Raw genomic sequence first — 16,738 nt, 5'->3', positions numbered from 1 at the left:
TTACCAAATGATTTAACCAACTTTCACATTGGTTGTGACTATTCATATTCATACTGTTGCAACAACAGCCACAACAGTACCCATTCCAAATGTGAGAGAAGTATTCGATAAATGGACAGATTTGTGACTTATGAGGTTAACAGCTGTTTAGAGGTGAAGTAACGTCTTGAGTGAAAGAGAAATCCTAGTTAACTACTAGACAACTACCAATGGGAAGTGACTGGACTCTGTGAAACCAGATGGACTGGAAAAGGAGAATTCCACCATGGACAGTACAAAATCTTAACTTCAGGCAGGGAGGACAACAAACACCAAGAAGTAGCACTTATATTAAAACCAAAGGCTCAAAACTCTCTATTGTTCTGCAATCCTATCTCACCTAGGATAATTAAAGCAAGATTTAAAACATCAATTGGATCACTAACTATTATTCAAGTATACTCACCAACTTCGACATCATCAGAAGACATTGAGAAGTTCTATATAGATTTGCAAAAAGCAGTACAGCAGACATCAAGTCAAGATCTAATTGTAATGGGGGACTTAAACGCAAAAGTAGGCAAACACTGGGATACTTGGCCAAGAGTAATCGGAAAGTTTGGGTATGGAGAAAGCAATGAACGTGGCGAAAGACTGCTAAACTTCTGCTCAAATAATAGATTAACAATAACCAACACTCTTTAAACACCCAAAACCCAAAAGAAAATGGACATAGATATCACCAGACAGACAAACCAAGAATATGATAGACTATATTATTGTAAACCAAAGATGGAAATCAAGTATCCTAAACTGCAGATCCTTCTCTGCAGATTGTGGATCAGACCATAAGTTAGTATTAGCAAACCTAAGAATAAAGTTAAAATCTGGAAGCACTTCAAAAGGAGACTGAATGTAAAAAAACTACAAGACAACAATATTCTAAGAAAATATCAACTGGAACTAGATAAAAACCTGAAGGAACTACAAAAACAGAATATAAACATCGAAGAACATTGGTGCAAATTAAAGGAAATAATATTAAATTCAGCAGAAAAAACAATAGGTTACACAGAAAGAGAAAGTAAAAAGGATTGGATCTCAAATGAAGTAAAAAGGTTAAGCGATCAAAGGAAAAACATGAAACTAAAACAGAACTATAACAGAAATGAATATAATAGATTAACCAGAGAAATTAGAAAACTAGTAACTGGTTAGAAGAAAAATGCAAAATGGCAGAAAAGCTATCAAAAGAAAATAATCTTCATGGATTATATAAACAAATAGACAAAATTAGTAAGACACGGAGACAACAAAAATTATAATGATCAAAAACAAACAGGGACAACTAATTGAAAGTAAGACAAAAAGAATGGCCAGATGAGAAGAATACTTCAAAGATTTATATAATAAAAACAGTTCCTAGGATATTACGATTCTAGCCACTGAAATGGAAGAGGAAACAAATATCTTTAACAAAGAAATAATAGCACACAGCATAGAAAAACGCAAAACTAGGAAAGCACCCGGCATTGATCAAATACATGCAAAAATCTTAAAAGCAGGAAAGGAACAACTTCTGGAACCATTAAAAACATTATTTGAAAGGATCTACAAAAACGAAGCAGTGCCTACTGATTGGACCAAATCAGTCATAACTCCTATATATAAAAAAGGAGATAAAACAGAATGCAATAATTACAGAGGCATTAGCCTCCTCAATATTCCAAGTAAGGTTTTTACAAAAGTACTCCAAAACAAATTAAGCCATACATAGAACTGGCACTAGTAGAAGAACAAGCTGGTTTCAGACCAGGGCGAAGCACAATTGATCAACTATTCACCTTAAGACAGCTAATAGAAAAGACACTAGAGTACAACCAAAGTTGCGACATAAATTTCATAGACTTTCATCAGGCATTTGATTCAATCCATAGAAGAGAACTATGGAAAACTATGGAAGGATTTGGAATTCCCAAATTCTTCCATAAGAACAAAACCATAAGAATAATAAAGAATCTGTATGAGAAATCTGAAAGTGCAGTACGAATGGAGGACACCTTAACCAACTGGTTCCACACAGAGAGCAGAGTAAGACAGGGATGCAATCTGTCACCAGACCTGTTCAATCTTATACTGGAAGAAGCAACCAATAAGGCCTTAAACAATGAAGACTCCGGAATCAAAATATATGGGAAAAATGTGACAAATTTAAAATTTGCAAACGACATTGCATTACTTGCAAGCACAGAAGAAAATCTACAACGAATTTCTGATAAAATAAAGGAGGAGTGTATAAAATCTGGATTAAACATAAATATAGACAAAACAAAAATTATGCAAATAGGAAAAAGAAGCACCAATCTGAAAATTGAAATTGATAGTAAGAAGCTAGAGCAGGTAGAAAACTTCACCTACCTTGGAGGAGTTATTGAGTACAATGGTGAAATTATAAAATATATAAACAGACGAATCAGTCAAGCATCCCATACTTTTGGACGACTTAATAAAATATGGAAGTCAAGAGACATCAAACAAGTAACAAAAGTAAGAATCTATGAAACAATGGTCCGCCCAATACTCCTCTATTGAAATGAATGCTGGAATCTCAAAAAGGCTGAAGAGAAAAAATTATTAGTTACTGAAATGAATTGGCAAAGAATATTACTTGGAGTATCTCTGCTGGATCGACTAAGAAATGAAGACATAAGGAAACGACTAAAACAAGAAATAACAATAATAGACAAAATCCAAGAAAGAAGACTGCGATGGTTTGGCCATGTGGCCAGAATGGGAACAGAAAGACTACCATCCAAAGCCCTGAATACAACGATGGAAGGTAAAAGATCCAAAGGATGGCCCAGAATTAGATGGATAGACAAAATAAAAGAGGACCTGAAAACCAAATCACAACAAGCGACACCAAACTGGACAGAATTGTTCGAACTCTCCTGGGACAGATAGAAGTGGAAAGAGTTCATTCGGCCTCATCATCATCCACATAGATGATGGAAGAGAGAAGAAGAAGATATTGTATTCCTCGGGAAATACATCAGGGAGAAGACTGTTCCACAGTACAGCAGTAGCAGAGATAAAGGAGGTATCAAGTGCAACCACTTGAGATTTGCCAAATTTCTCCATGGCATTTGTCCAGAGATGGGTGATAAATGAGAGTAGATCTCCTGTTGATTGGCAGCAACAGAATCTGTACTGGTGGTCGCTTAATAGCTGGGTGCCTTCAAGGTAGTGTAGGAGTTGAGAATTGATGGTTTTCTCCTTCACTTTAGATAGGACTGAGGTGAGTAAAATAGGGCAGTAGTTACATGGCAGTGATTTGTCATGCCTTCTTAGTAATGAGTTGAATATAAGCCAATTTCCAGGCTTTGGGATATATACCAGTGGAGTGAGACAGTATGTACAGGAGGCAGAGGATAGGAATCAGTTCTAGTGCACAGACCTTCAGGACAATTGGAGGAATGATACACTGGACTCAGTTGCTTCAGTGAAAATCAAAACAATAGATCTCTTAGAAATTTTAAAATTTACAAAACATGCATTTACTTATCCTCAGAATATTCAGCACTGAACCTGTCTTCTGATTTCTTTACTCAGCTCAAAATTTATTCGTCCAGCCCACACACACCAAAGCCCTAGTTATGACTCACATTATCTCTTAGCTAGTTAGTACCGATTTTGAATGATTGGTAAAATTAAAACACCTGTGTTGATACTAAAGGCTGCACCATTAGAGTGAAGGATGTGGAATTAAGAAGACTCAGTAGTGATCACATAACATGATTACAATGCATTAGCATCTTACAAGGCACAAATACTAAGCACTTAAGACTATGAAGCCAGCATATAGAGTCTGTAAATTGCACATGCCCTTCTGTTTTGCACAGAATATCTAGGGGAATAACCACTTCAGCACTGACACTATACTAATTAGTTCTTTTATTGTATCATGTCTAATGGAGCATGCTAGTCATTTAAATGCCTGTTTTGTCATTTATTACCAACACTGTCATAATGGAATATCATCAAATACAAGAATAGGATATATGTACATCATTTTATCATTAGAAAAAATGATAGTTCACAGTATGTCTTCACAGGCATACCTGTGAAACATCAATTATCCTTGGTAAATGGGGGGGATGCTAGAGCTCGGTTAATCCAAATTATGTTTTATTGGATTAAATACATAAAAAAAAAAATAAAAAAAAACTATAAAACATTCTTGTAGTATGTAAACACAAAACTTCACATTTTTAAGCTTATTTAGATAGAAAGTCCATGATTTTTGTTTTCTTTTGTGGCATTATTTCTTTTGTTTTATTTCTCTTATATGTAAATGAATTAGCAAAACTTCAATGTAACCAACAACATCTTGACTTTCCATGAATTTAAGTACTGTTTCTGCAGTTGTTAAGGCTTCATTACAACTTATTTTGTAACTGGTTGTAGTTCCTCATCATTATACTCATCGAGAGAAAGACTTGATCCTGCCATCGACGTCAGTTTTTGTACACTTCGGATTGTCATTATCAGTCAATTTTTCATACCTGGCTTCATTTCTGTCTATATTTAATCACTTGTTAATATTTTCCTCGTATAAGTCTTCGCATCCATTAATATTTTGAATTGATTTTTTTTTAAATATCAGGGTCGACTTCTATACTATTATTTCAGTTTTCCACTTCCAAATTATTTTTAACGATCACAAAGTTATCGGGCAATATTTTTTTTTTTTTTTTTGAATTTTTCAATTGTTCCACTTTTAACTTTTGTTCGGGTTGTAGAAAAGTTACAGACAGCATTCTTTAATTGTGAGGGGACTTCCAAAATAAGAGGATTTTTATCTTCTGTAATAAAGTCCAATATCAGAGTTTTTCTATACCATCATTTCATGGTCTCAACAGAACCTTGGTCCACAACAGAGGCCTACCGTTAATCCAAACCCATGGATAATTGGACCCAGATAATTGTTTTACTGTAATTACTTTACGTTCATTCCAAAAATGTAATCCATGTGTGTTTCAGGTTTTTTTTTTTTTTTTTTTTTTTTTTTTTTCCCCAAATGCTAAGAAAAGATATTTGTTAGACATTTTCTCAGTTATCTATCTACTCTTTATGGTCAAGTATCACCAATAAAATGTCCAAGTTATTGTCTTTGTATCTCATGACTAATATGCACTAATATATAAATAGTTACCATATCTCCTTCAAAACTGGTAGTTACATAATCTAAAAAGTTTCATAATAATTGCATTAACAAAAGCTTACAATTTGACTAGGTCTTGGATGGAACGCATAACTATGATAAATTAGGTAACAATCGTGCTATGCCCACGCTCACATTTATCTAGTGATATATATGACTTGTCCACTAGTATAAAATTTTTCAAGTCCTGATCATAATCATACTTCTTTAGTTCAGATGTAAGATTGTAAATCAGAACTGCAAGTTGAATGCAAAAGAACAAATTGATAATTATATATCAGTAACTTTGGAATTCTGCCAAATACACTTTTCCACTTATAACTAGAGGGGAAAAAAAAAAAGATTATAGAATTGGGAAATTTATAACATGGGTAAGTAATAATCAATTAAGCATACTATTTATCCCCAGGTTTGGGATTAAAGCTAAAATTATTAAGCTTATGAATCCCATATATTCTCTATTAACTGCAAGATGAAAAATTCAATTCTTGCGATGAAAAACAGAAGAGGAGTTTCAAATTAATGGTCAGTTTTATTTATGTAATGCCGATTTTATTTTATGTGGTAAACAGATTCTGCATGCTGATCATTACAATGCAGTAATTGAATATAAACAATGAAAGGATATAATACACTGTAGAGTGCCCAGTTGCACTGTCAGGTAACCAATTATTTAGAACTCAGCAACTGATATGCAGCAGACAGTGGTAATTAGCTGATTTCTTACCTAGTGATTGAATATGCAAATCAATAGAAAGAAATATTTCCAAAAATATTTCTTTCTATTGATTCTGAACCTAAATGTTTTATGATTGTTTTCTGAGTTAGTGCTGTGTCATATGATATCACCGGCCCTGTCCATTGACAATGTTTCAAATGCAATCAAAATTCAGAAATGCACTAATGTTGTTATACATGTAGACATTTGGGAATTATGATTATTATTATGTGACACCTCCAGGGAGTCCAAAGAATCATCAAGGGAGAGTGTGCCAACAGCCTCGAACGATTGATCCTCTTTCAACTACTAACCGTGCTCAAACTTGCTTATCTTTTTGTGTGAGCCATTAGTAACAGAGGCTCTACCAATAGACCAACCTTTGTGATACTGAATGTTTTCAATGTTTGTTTATAATGACTTTGGCTTATAATTTGTTTATAATTCAAAAAATTAAAAAATTTTAAAAATTAAAAAATATAAACATAAAGGGATGGAACATGTGCAAGGAATGAAAACAGAAAGATTACCAAAACAAGCCATTAGGAAAAAGAAAACCAGGACGTCCTCTTAAACGATTCAACGATGACTTCTAAGGCTGGAACAGGCCATGCTAGGCCTAAATCCTTGATATGCATGATGTTTATAATGGCTTGATTTTTTATTAGATATGTGAAGAGCCGAATTGAAGCCTTTGGCTCTTCACATATCTAATAATTTATTAGAGCACCTCACGGCAATACTCGTAGAAGGGGTACAAGTTCTGTTCACTACAAACTTGATATTAACTAGGTCTGGCTACTCACTGATGAGACCTCAATAAAGGTCGAAACCGGTCTGGGTAGTGACCTTCTCTCATAATGTGAACAAAAATACAGTTCCTAGGAGCTAAGTTCACATTATGGGCAAATATCAAGAATAGTGATCGGAGCTTGCTCCACTTCTACCACGAGTTGCCCCAGCTTGCACTACTCTTTGGGATCAGTGCTGCAGTATCCAGGTATTTGCTTACGCTTGGAATCGCTGAACTTTATATATAGTTTCTACTATATTCGGCATGAAACTCTTTGAGTTTCTTATTCGGCTAAGAAACTATATGGGATATAATATCCCTTAACTTAAACAAGGCTTGATTTTTTTTCCATAAAATTGATTCAAAATATGTGTTAGAAGGGACAACACAGTGAAAAATGTTATCATTAATAAAAATTAAAAAATAAAATAAAATAATTACTAATTTATACAGGGTAAAAATGAGAAATAACTAGAGCTTATAAAAGGCCAGGTCTGGGATCAAACACATGTAATAAATTTAGTTTAATCCTTTATCCAAGTGTGAGCAAACAAAATTTGCACCTGAAAGTATCTTCAGGACTGGGGTAAGGTAGTACAACACCAGGCAACTCATTGCAAAGGTGGAGCAAGCTAACATCACTCCTATCTCAGTATCTCCCAATAATGCAAAACACATCTCCTTGCGGATATGTATAATGTTATGCATTACAGGAAGGGCCACTACCCAGACTAGTTTCGACCTTTATTGAGGTCTCTTCAGTGGGAGCCAAGCCCAAGTGGAGATACCAAGCAGAAGAATTAGCAAGGTCATCTCTACCTATAGGAGTTGCCAAATGGTGTGCCACCTTTTTATTAAATTACTCTGGATTTAGAGAAAGACGCTGAAAGTTTATTTTTCACTTGGTTAGACTATAATAAATTTAGTTTATTATAGTCTAACCATGTGTGAGCAAACAAAGTTTGGGCCTGAAAGTATCTTCAGGACTGGGGTAAGGTGTTGTACTACCTTACCCCAGTCCTGAAGATACTTTCAGGTGCAAACTTTGTTTGCTCACACTTGGATAAAGGATTAAACTAAATTTATTAGTCTAACCAAGTGAAAAATAAACTTTCAAGATCAAACACATGACTATGATATATCAGGTGACTGTGGTACAGTACATCCGGGATGACAACTGACTAGTAACATATATTGCTTGGATGGTCAGCTAGCATGAAATTTTTCAAGCCCTGTGTATAAGGAAATATGACTTCAGTCACTGAGTTAACTCTCAGTATCTCCAAAAGTCTAGTCCTCGCCGATGAGTCTTCATTAAAAGGATTGAAATCTGTTTGGGAAATGATTAACCATAATTTATGGAATTGTACATGCTCATGAAAGGGTTGGTTTCTTTTGAATTATGGCCTATGCAATTAAAGCTATGAGGCCAGTATATTATGTCTTAATTGCATGTGTTCCTCTGGCTAATGTGCAGTTTAGTGGAATGAAAACCCTACCACTTCCATATGAGACAACTAACTCACTTTCAGTTTTAAAGCTTTAGAAAAAAATTGTTTGGATCCTCAATGCAAACCTATCCTGAACTGTTGATTCTCATAACTTATTTTAATGATATTAGCAACACTAAATGAACTATTTTATAAAAAAAAAGATGATCATTAGCTGACTTATATTTTGCTGGATTTCAAACCACATTATCATCCAGTCCAACAGTATGGTATTTTAAAAACACTCGCACACAGAGCCAGAGCAATTTGTTCTAATGATACAGCTCTTTCCACAGAACTTAAATATCTGCATCAGACTATCTTGGCGAATTGGTACAATTCCTACAAAATAGATAAAATACTATGTAGCCCCATTACTTCTCCCTCCTCTAATACACAAGAACAAAATATTACTATTCCCTATGTCAGAGGTACATCAAAAAAGGTAGCCAACATACTAATAAATCATAGCCTTTGCACTACATTCAAACTGCATGTTAAATTAGCAACTCTGATCCGCTCCTAAGGATAAACTCCATCCCCTGGCATATCCAGGAGTGAAGTTCCTTGTGACTATGATGGGTTTATAGGTAGCAATGAGTTGATATTTTTCATAATTGTTTCCACACATTTAGAGATGCCTTTAATATATGGTATAAGAGTCCTATGGGCTTCTTGTCTGGGTTGCTTTATAGTCTCGAGAGTGGTTGATTACTTTTGGGGATTATTACTGGATTATATCCATTTAGTAAGGCTGTTTCTTTGACAATTTCCAATTCTTGTTTTAGAGATGCCTCAGAAGAACAAATCTCCTGTGCTCTGGATACTAGGGATTTTATGATGCCATATTTTTGAGATTGATGGCAAGCTGATTGTGGATATAATGACTTGAAAAAGTTGATTTTACATTTTTAATATGTTTAATGGGACGTGCACTCAGCATTATTAAATAACTTTAAGGATTACACATGTAGCAAAAATTATATAGGATTTTTTTTAAAAACTCCACAATATATATTTCATCCAAATTATGTGGTCTTCCTCAGGGAGATAGACGTTAACTACATTTAAAAGATGAATGACATTAATGAGTCAGAATTCATGCATATATCAGCTTATGTCTTGGTCACAGCTGAAGTATATGATATTAACTTATTATAGTTCAAAGTTGGGATCACACGCATAAGGTTGCATCATATAAAATGGTCAACTCCAAATAAATGGGATAAGGAACAAGAGGAAGTAAAGATTAAATTTTTAAAAATGACTTGCTATTTGTTCCGAGAATCCTTTAGAGTATTGAAGGAAGGATAATTATCAATAAATTTTTTGAATGGCAGTTTGAGTGTATCCATTACATATCAGATTTCTTTTAATTTTATTCAGTTCATCTAACACAGTGATGTTCAACCTTTTTTACTACGCGAGCTACTTTTCTATAAAAAGTTATTCGGTAATCTACTCTCTTATATAGACATTGATATTCGAACCTGATATCTGATTACACACAAATAAACAACTAAAAAAATACACAACTAAAAACATTATTTGTGTATTTAAAAACTTATTTATCACTTTTAATTATTTTAATACAACAAGAAAAAATATATATATATTGGAATAAAATATTTATTTCTCTATTTTGGAAAACCAAAGTTAGAAAAAACAACAGATTGATTACAAACTCACAAGTTAAATGAAAAGCTGGTTGATTAAAAAAAAAAAAAAAGTTAACGTGAAATTTGGCATTGTTTGGACCTCGCAATATTTTCATAGTCAAGTTGATATGAAGAAGTGGTCAATCGCAGACAATCATCCAAATGATCATTTGTAATTTGGTTTCTTAATTGATTTTTTATGACAGTCATATTTGAAAAAGCGGATTCTGACAAGTATGTCGATCCAAAACACGACAGAATTTTTCGAGCAATATCAGTTAATATTGGGAATTTTTCATGTGCATACTTCGAAATGACTTCATTGTTTATTGATTTTAAACGTAAATTATTCTGAATGTTTATTATCCCAAGTTCTACTTCAGCTTGGTTTATATCAAACAGACCACTAATTTTATTTGAAATTTCTGTGATGTTCAAGTTTTCTTGAAATGGATTATTGTGAAAAGATTCAATCATTTCAGTTTTATTAAAATCTTTAAATCTTGAATTTATTTCTTCCTCAACTAATTCTATTTTTCACGAATAAATTCTTTTAAATCATAGCGAAGCATTTCTTGATTTTGTTCAAAAAATTTTAATAAATGTGGGAGATGTCTAAATTCGCAATCATTTATATTTTTCTTTAATAAAAGTAAGTATTGTTGGAAAGTTTTCATTGAACTTAACATGTCAATTAAATTTTTATCTCTACCTTGCAATTCTAAATTTAAATTGCTTAATTTTGTACAGAAATCTAATAAAAATGATAAGTGTAACAACCATCTTTTATCACTCAATTGTCAATAAATATCTCCTTTTTGATCAAGAAAATTTTTTATATCATTAATTAATACAAGAAATCTTTCTAAAAATTGACTTCTGCTGAGCCAGCGAACATTATTGTACAACAGAAGTTCCCTATCATCATCTGCCTGTAATTTAAATAACTGCCGTTGCAGGGCTTTTCCTCGAACAGAATTTATAATTTTAAACGTAATATCCAAAACATCTTTTGTGTTTAATCTTTTACTACACAGTACTTCTTGGTGAATAATAACAGTGATACGTTAAAAAATCTGAATATTTGTCATCGTTTTTACATAATGAAATGAAGCCTGATTTATTACCTATCATTTCAGGAGCACCATCAGTAGTAATAGACACAAGTTTAAAAAGCGGAAGTTTGTGTTGTTTCACAAATTCATCAAATGCCGAAAAAATGTCTTCTCCCCTAGTCCTTCCCAATAATGGTATAATTTTCAAAAGTTCTTTACTTGAATAATCTTGAAATACCATTAACCGAGCAATATCAGTGAAGTCGTTTGATTCATCAAATTGTAATGAAAATGCAACACACTGGTGAATGTCTGACATTAACCTGGCCTGGAAACTTTTCTCCGGCAATTGGAACTCTTCCTTTTGGCAATTTGAAACCTTGTCTGCAGCCTAGAAGTAGTCTCTTTCTAGCGATGCCTCGAACTGAGAAGCTCCTTTTTGGAAGCGGGAAACTCCTCTCTCAAGCAACATGGATCTGGGCATTCTCTCTGATGGCAACTCTGGATCGGGTGGCCTCCTCTCTGACAGCAATTCTGGAACCGGGACCCCTTCTGCTTGATTCAGTCTCTTTTTATTAGGCCTCCTCTGAGACCTCGCATGAAGTTTGGCAACCCCCAAAGAATTGGTATGATTCTTTCATCTTAAGTTTCAAGTTCGGCACGCCTTTTGTTCTCCTCCGCTTTCTTTTGATTGTAAGTTGCCGGCCATCAGAATGTTGTTTGAACTCTTTCTAACTGACTTCGGAGATGTTTACACTTAGAGCCTGCAAGCCTTTCTCATACAAGTTTGAATAACAATCTTTCTAATGCCACCATGTACAGCTTCGGTGACAAAAACATTGGCTTTGTTTTAAACTCTAACATATTCTTATTAAAGCAGTATATACAGTTAGCTTCAAAAGAGTTATTTACAAAAACATCTAATACAAACTATACCGAGACAAACAAAGTTTATTTTTTTACAACATTCACATGGGACTTAACCTAAGTAAAAAATCGATGTAATGTGCTTTGGAATATTTAATATTTAAGCTACAATCGAGTTTTTACACTTTGCTTATAATCGTATTCACTCGGCTCACTGTTTGACTTCCATTGATCCAAATTAATTCATTTACCTGGACTTATAAGAAAATTACTGATTTGACAATTTTAATGAAAAATAAATAAATTAAAAATAATACAAAATAATGATAAATAAAATATTATGTTTTCAGTTTAAATTTGTAAGTAAGGAGGAATACACAAGAGATCGACCAAAAATTGCTCTGCGATCGATGGGTTGAACACCCCTGATCTAACAGAAGGGGATCAGAAGAGCTCTATGTATAAGACTCTTGATAATACCCATTTTCTGTGATGAGTGATGGTGGGAGGATGAGTAAATGTATCCCCCAGTAAAGCTTGGATTATGATAAACTGAAAATTCAACAAGACTTGTGGGATTACAAATCATTAAGGTATCCAAAAAGGGTTATTGGATTCATGTTCAATAGTGAACTTAATATGGGAGTACAAAGAGTTTTTTCCCCACTAGGAACTGAAGTAAATCTGAATCAGTGTGGGACTAAACTGCAAATATATCATCAACAAAACATAACCATATATGAGGCTGAGGGAATATAGTATCAAAGAGTTATTTTTCAAGATGTTCCATAGAATAATATGTTAAGGCTGGTGAGATAAGACTGTGTATAGCTGTTCCTTCTATTTACTTAAACAACTTATTATTCCACTTAAAATAGCCTCATACCTCACAAACCCTCAGCCTATTCTCCCATGGGAGCATTCCACAGACCACCCATCATCTTTCATGCACCTCCAGATCCTTCACTACTTCCTTATTCCCAAGAAACCAGATGAACAGACCTGAGCACAGTAATTCAGATGTGAACAAATCAAGGCCATATAAAGAGAATTAACAACTTTATTATCTCTACTTGTTAGTGCTTTCTTCAATAGTGAAATAATCTTATGAGCTACCTTGGCAACCTTAACAATATGCTCTTTAAACTTAGCTTCATATATTTCTTGGAGTTCCATCAAAAGGTACACAGCTTGTAATCTATAATTATAATGTATATCCAAAATGTATACCTTTGAATTCTCCACATTAAACTGACACCTATTATCTTTTGCTCATACTGAGAGCCTATTTAAATAATCCTGCAAGCTCTCCAACATTGCCTTGATTAATTATTAATCTACCCAATTTCGCATCATCAGCAGCAAACAACTGAATATTTCCCTTATTTCCTGTATCATTTATGTACAAATTAAACAGTAGTTGTTTTCCTTTCCATGGCACATGTTCAAAGGTAGGCAGAATCTACTGTGTATTTTGACTCATAGAATGATACTGGTGGTCCCTGATTAGTTGACAGTTCTCCAGGTATTGAAGTTAACTGTTGGGACCTTTTCCACAACATCAGACAGACTGAGGTTAGAGCAATAGGATGACTGGTAGATCTCTTTAGGAATAGGCTGGATATGGCTTGCTTCTGTGTTGTAGGATGGATGCCAGGTGAGCATAACAGTAGAGAGATGATAATGGACAGATGTTAGTGCAGGAGTACATCTTTTGGGCACTACTGGAAAGATACCAACAGGACTAGAAGCCTTTTGGGTATCCTGGTTGTTCAAGATTTTTCTGATCTTTCTGATGGAAGACCCACAAGTAGCATGCTGCAATGTTTCAGGTACAGTTGGAGACAATTTGCCTTGTTCTATGTATGTATGTATTGGATGAGAACCTTGTGAAAGATCAGTTTCATCTTTATGTGATGCTGCAATACTGCCGGCTAGGTGACAGAGGGGGAAGGAATAGCATAGATGGAAAGAAATTATACTAAACAGCTTCAGCAAGAAGGCCAAAGTTACAATTGTCATTCCCCTTCCCTCCCCTTGGACTGCCCTAGAAGACTTCTTGGATATTGGGCAACAATTTTCAACAAGGAAATGAAGGCCCACATTCAATCATGAACAATTTCTGTGGCACATTCACATTAAGTATCTGGAGAAGTGAAATATGAGCAGTAGCTGCTAGCCAGCATACCTCTTCAGTACAAATGCAAACACATCAAACCTGCTTCTCCTCTTCCTCATTTATTCCATCAACCTCTGTCCTCTGGAACAGCCTTTCTCATAATGCATTTCCCAACTACAACCTCCAGCACTTCAAGAAAAGTGTCAATAGATTTCATCTTTTCAATCCTTAACTGCATGCCACACATAGCACTGATGTGCTACATTGTTCTTTTACTTCTTGTGTGTGGAGAGTGAGTTAAAGAGGTATACACTACAGTTTACACATAAGTGAGATTCTGCAGCTTATAGATGGTGGAAGTGAAATTCTGGTCTCCCTAGAAGCTGGCTAGAAGTGTTGTAAGGAAGCACTTGAGGCCAAGCTTCTTCTTCTTGTGGTAGATGGTGAAGGTATGGAATGGGCTACCATTAGATGTTGAGAGTGCATCTTCAGTAAATATGTTCAAGGAAAGATATGATAGATATTCAATGGGACCTCTCTTGATGAGTTCTTGGATGATTCTTTAAAGCATTCATAATAATAATAATAATAATAAAAGGGGGTAAATTACAAAAGCTATATACAGTGGGTATCCAGATAACACTACTTATTGTGATGTCAACTTCACCATGTTTTTCTTTTGGAACACATTAAAAAAAAAATTCATTTGATAAGCACATACTTGCGAGTACTAAAGTAATGAACTCACACCATAAAACAGACAGAGTACTCAATGTATTCTCGTAGACAGGCTTATACGTTGGTTATGCATTATTAAAACACTTAAGGAATTGAACAACGTAGTTAAGGATATAAATTAAATTATACTTTAATAAATATTTTCCGATATTTCGGCAATGTCACATTGCCATCTTCTAAAGGAACTTACAAAAAAAGCACGTGCACGTAGGCACTACAAACACAGTAACTGGGAATGAAGAGATGAAGCTATTGTTCTCCTAAAAGTCCTGATGGTGCCCTCTAGCGGGCTAAGTAGGTGTTCTTGGCCGTTGGGCTGAAGGTCTGCTGATGTAAGCCTCCCAAATTTGGGGCAGTCGCATACAACCAAATTTGTTGAGGTTTGAAGAATTTCTTAGGGCTGAGGCTGATTCCATAAATAGTCTTTCGTATTTGTATTTGCTACGGTGTATTACTGTAGCTTTCTTCCACCATATTCTGTGGAGTGTATCCAGAGCATGGTCTGCAAGACCAGAATGGCTGTACTTGTGAAACCGGATGTAGTCCTTGTGTTCAGAAATTCTGATATTCGCTGTCCTGCCTGTTTGGCCAAAGTAAGACAGATTACAACTGCAAGGGACCTGGTATACACCAGGTAGGTCTAGGGGAAGTGGTTGGTCTTTAGTGGAGCGGATAAGGGATGGCAATTTTCTGTAAGGTTTGTAACAGGAGGTCAGGTCATGCTTTTTTAAGATTTTGGTAATCTTTTCTGAGGTGCCTTGGATGTAGGGAATGGTGATGGATTTAGAGTAATCCTTGTTGTGGAGGGGATCTGTGGTTTGTAGGTTCTAATATTTTTTGGACTTTTTTGGGGGGGGTAGCCATTGGCTGAGAAAGTGTTAAGGATGTGATTTAGTTCAGTGTTTAGGGCCAAGTCGTTTGAACAGATTAGTTTAGCCCTGTTGTATAGTGTTTTCACTACTCCATATTGTTGTGAGGGGGGGGGGGGGGGATTGTTGGTGAATGTATCTGCCTGTATGGGTGGGTTTTCTGTAAAGTGAGAAAACCAAGGTTTCATTAGGCTAGCGGGTGACTAGTGTGTCTAGGAAAGGGAGGCTGTTTTTTTCCTCTTTTTCCAGGGTAAATTTGATTCTGGGATGTTGGTTGTTTAAGTGTGTTAAGAAGGAGAGAAGTGTTGCAGAGCCATGTGGCCAAATAGCGAACACATCATCAACGTAGCGAAGCCATATGGTTGGTTTTTGTGGGGCAGAGGCTAAGGCTTTTTCTTCAAAGGTCTCCATAAAGAAATTGGCCAAGGGTGGGGAGAGTGGTGAACCCATGGCTGTCCCCTCTATTTCTTTGTAGAATTTTCCTTGCCAAACGAAATAGCCTAAGTTCATTGTGAACTGAAATAAGGCTGAGATATCGGGAGAAAATTTAGCTTGGATTAGCTCTAGAGTTTCCTTGAGTGGGACATTTGTGAATAAAGAGGAGACGTCAAAGCTGACAATTATGTCAGTATGTTGGAGTGTAAGGTTTTCTATGCTGGCTTTGAAATGGGCTGAGTTTTTCATGTGTGATGGTGTGTTGCCAATATAGTGTGTGAGCTCTTTGGCCAAATGTTTAGCTAATTTGTATGTGGGGGAATCAATGCCATCCACTATGGGACGTAATGGCACATTTTCTTTATGTATTTTTGGAAGTCCGTAAATACGGGGGGGGGGCATAGAGTTAAATGGCTTTAATCTGTTGGTAACTTCTACAGGCCAAGAAGTGACTCTCTTAAGGAGCCTGTGAAATTTCCTAATTTGAGAGTTGGTGGGATTGTAACTGATGGGGAGGTAAGTAGCCCGATCTAAGAGAAGAGCATTCAGCTTACCTGTGTAGTCCTTTTGGTTAAGGACTACAGTTGCGTTTCCCTTATCTGCTTTGGTGATAACTATTTCTTTATTATTCTTCATTTCCTGTAGAGCTTTATATTCCTTGTTGGATAAGTTGGATTTTGGTGGGACTGCTTTGGAAAGGACACAAGCTACATCCAGTCTCACACTGTTGGCGACTTGATGTGGAAGGTGGCGGATTCCGCATTCGATCTGGATCATAATATCCTCACTGGGT

At 35.2% G+C, this 16,738-nt stretch overlaps 1 protein-coding gene across 2 annotated transcripts in view; it reads right to left on the bottom strand.

The window, feature by feature from the left end:
• The window catches only part of qin (tudor domain-containing protein qin), a 544,378-nt gene that overhangs the window by 430,227 nt on the left and 97,413 nt on the right, over positions 1-16,738 (bottom strand). The window lies entirely within an intron of this gene.

Source organism: Typopeltis vanoorti, chromosome 12 (genome assembly GCF_054136105.1).
Source record: "Typopeltis vanoorti isolate ZY-2024b chromosome 12, IOZ_Tvanoo_1.0, whole genome shotgun sequence".
NCBI classification, from domain to species: Eukaryota; Metazoa; Arthropoda; class Arachnida; order Uropygi; family Thelyphonidae; genus Typopeltis; species Typopeltis vanoorti.
The sequence above is the reverse complement of the archived record's forward strand: the minus strand, read 5'-3'. Positions and strand labels throughout refer to the sequence as shown.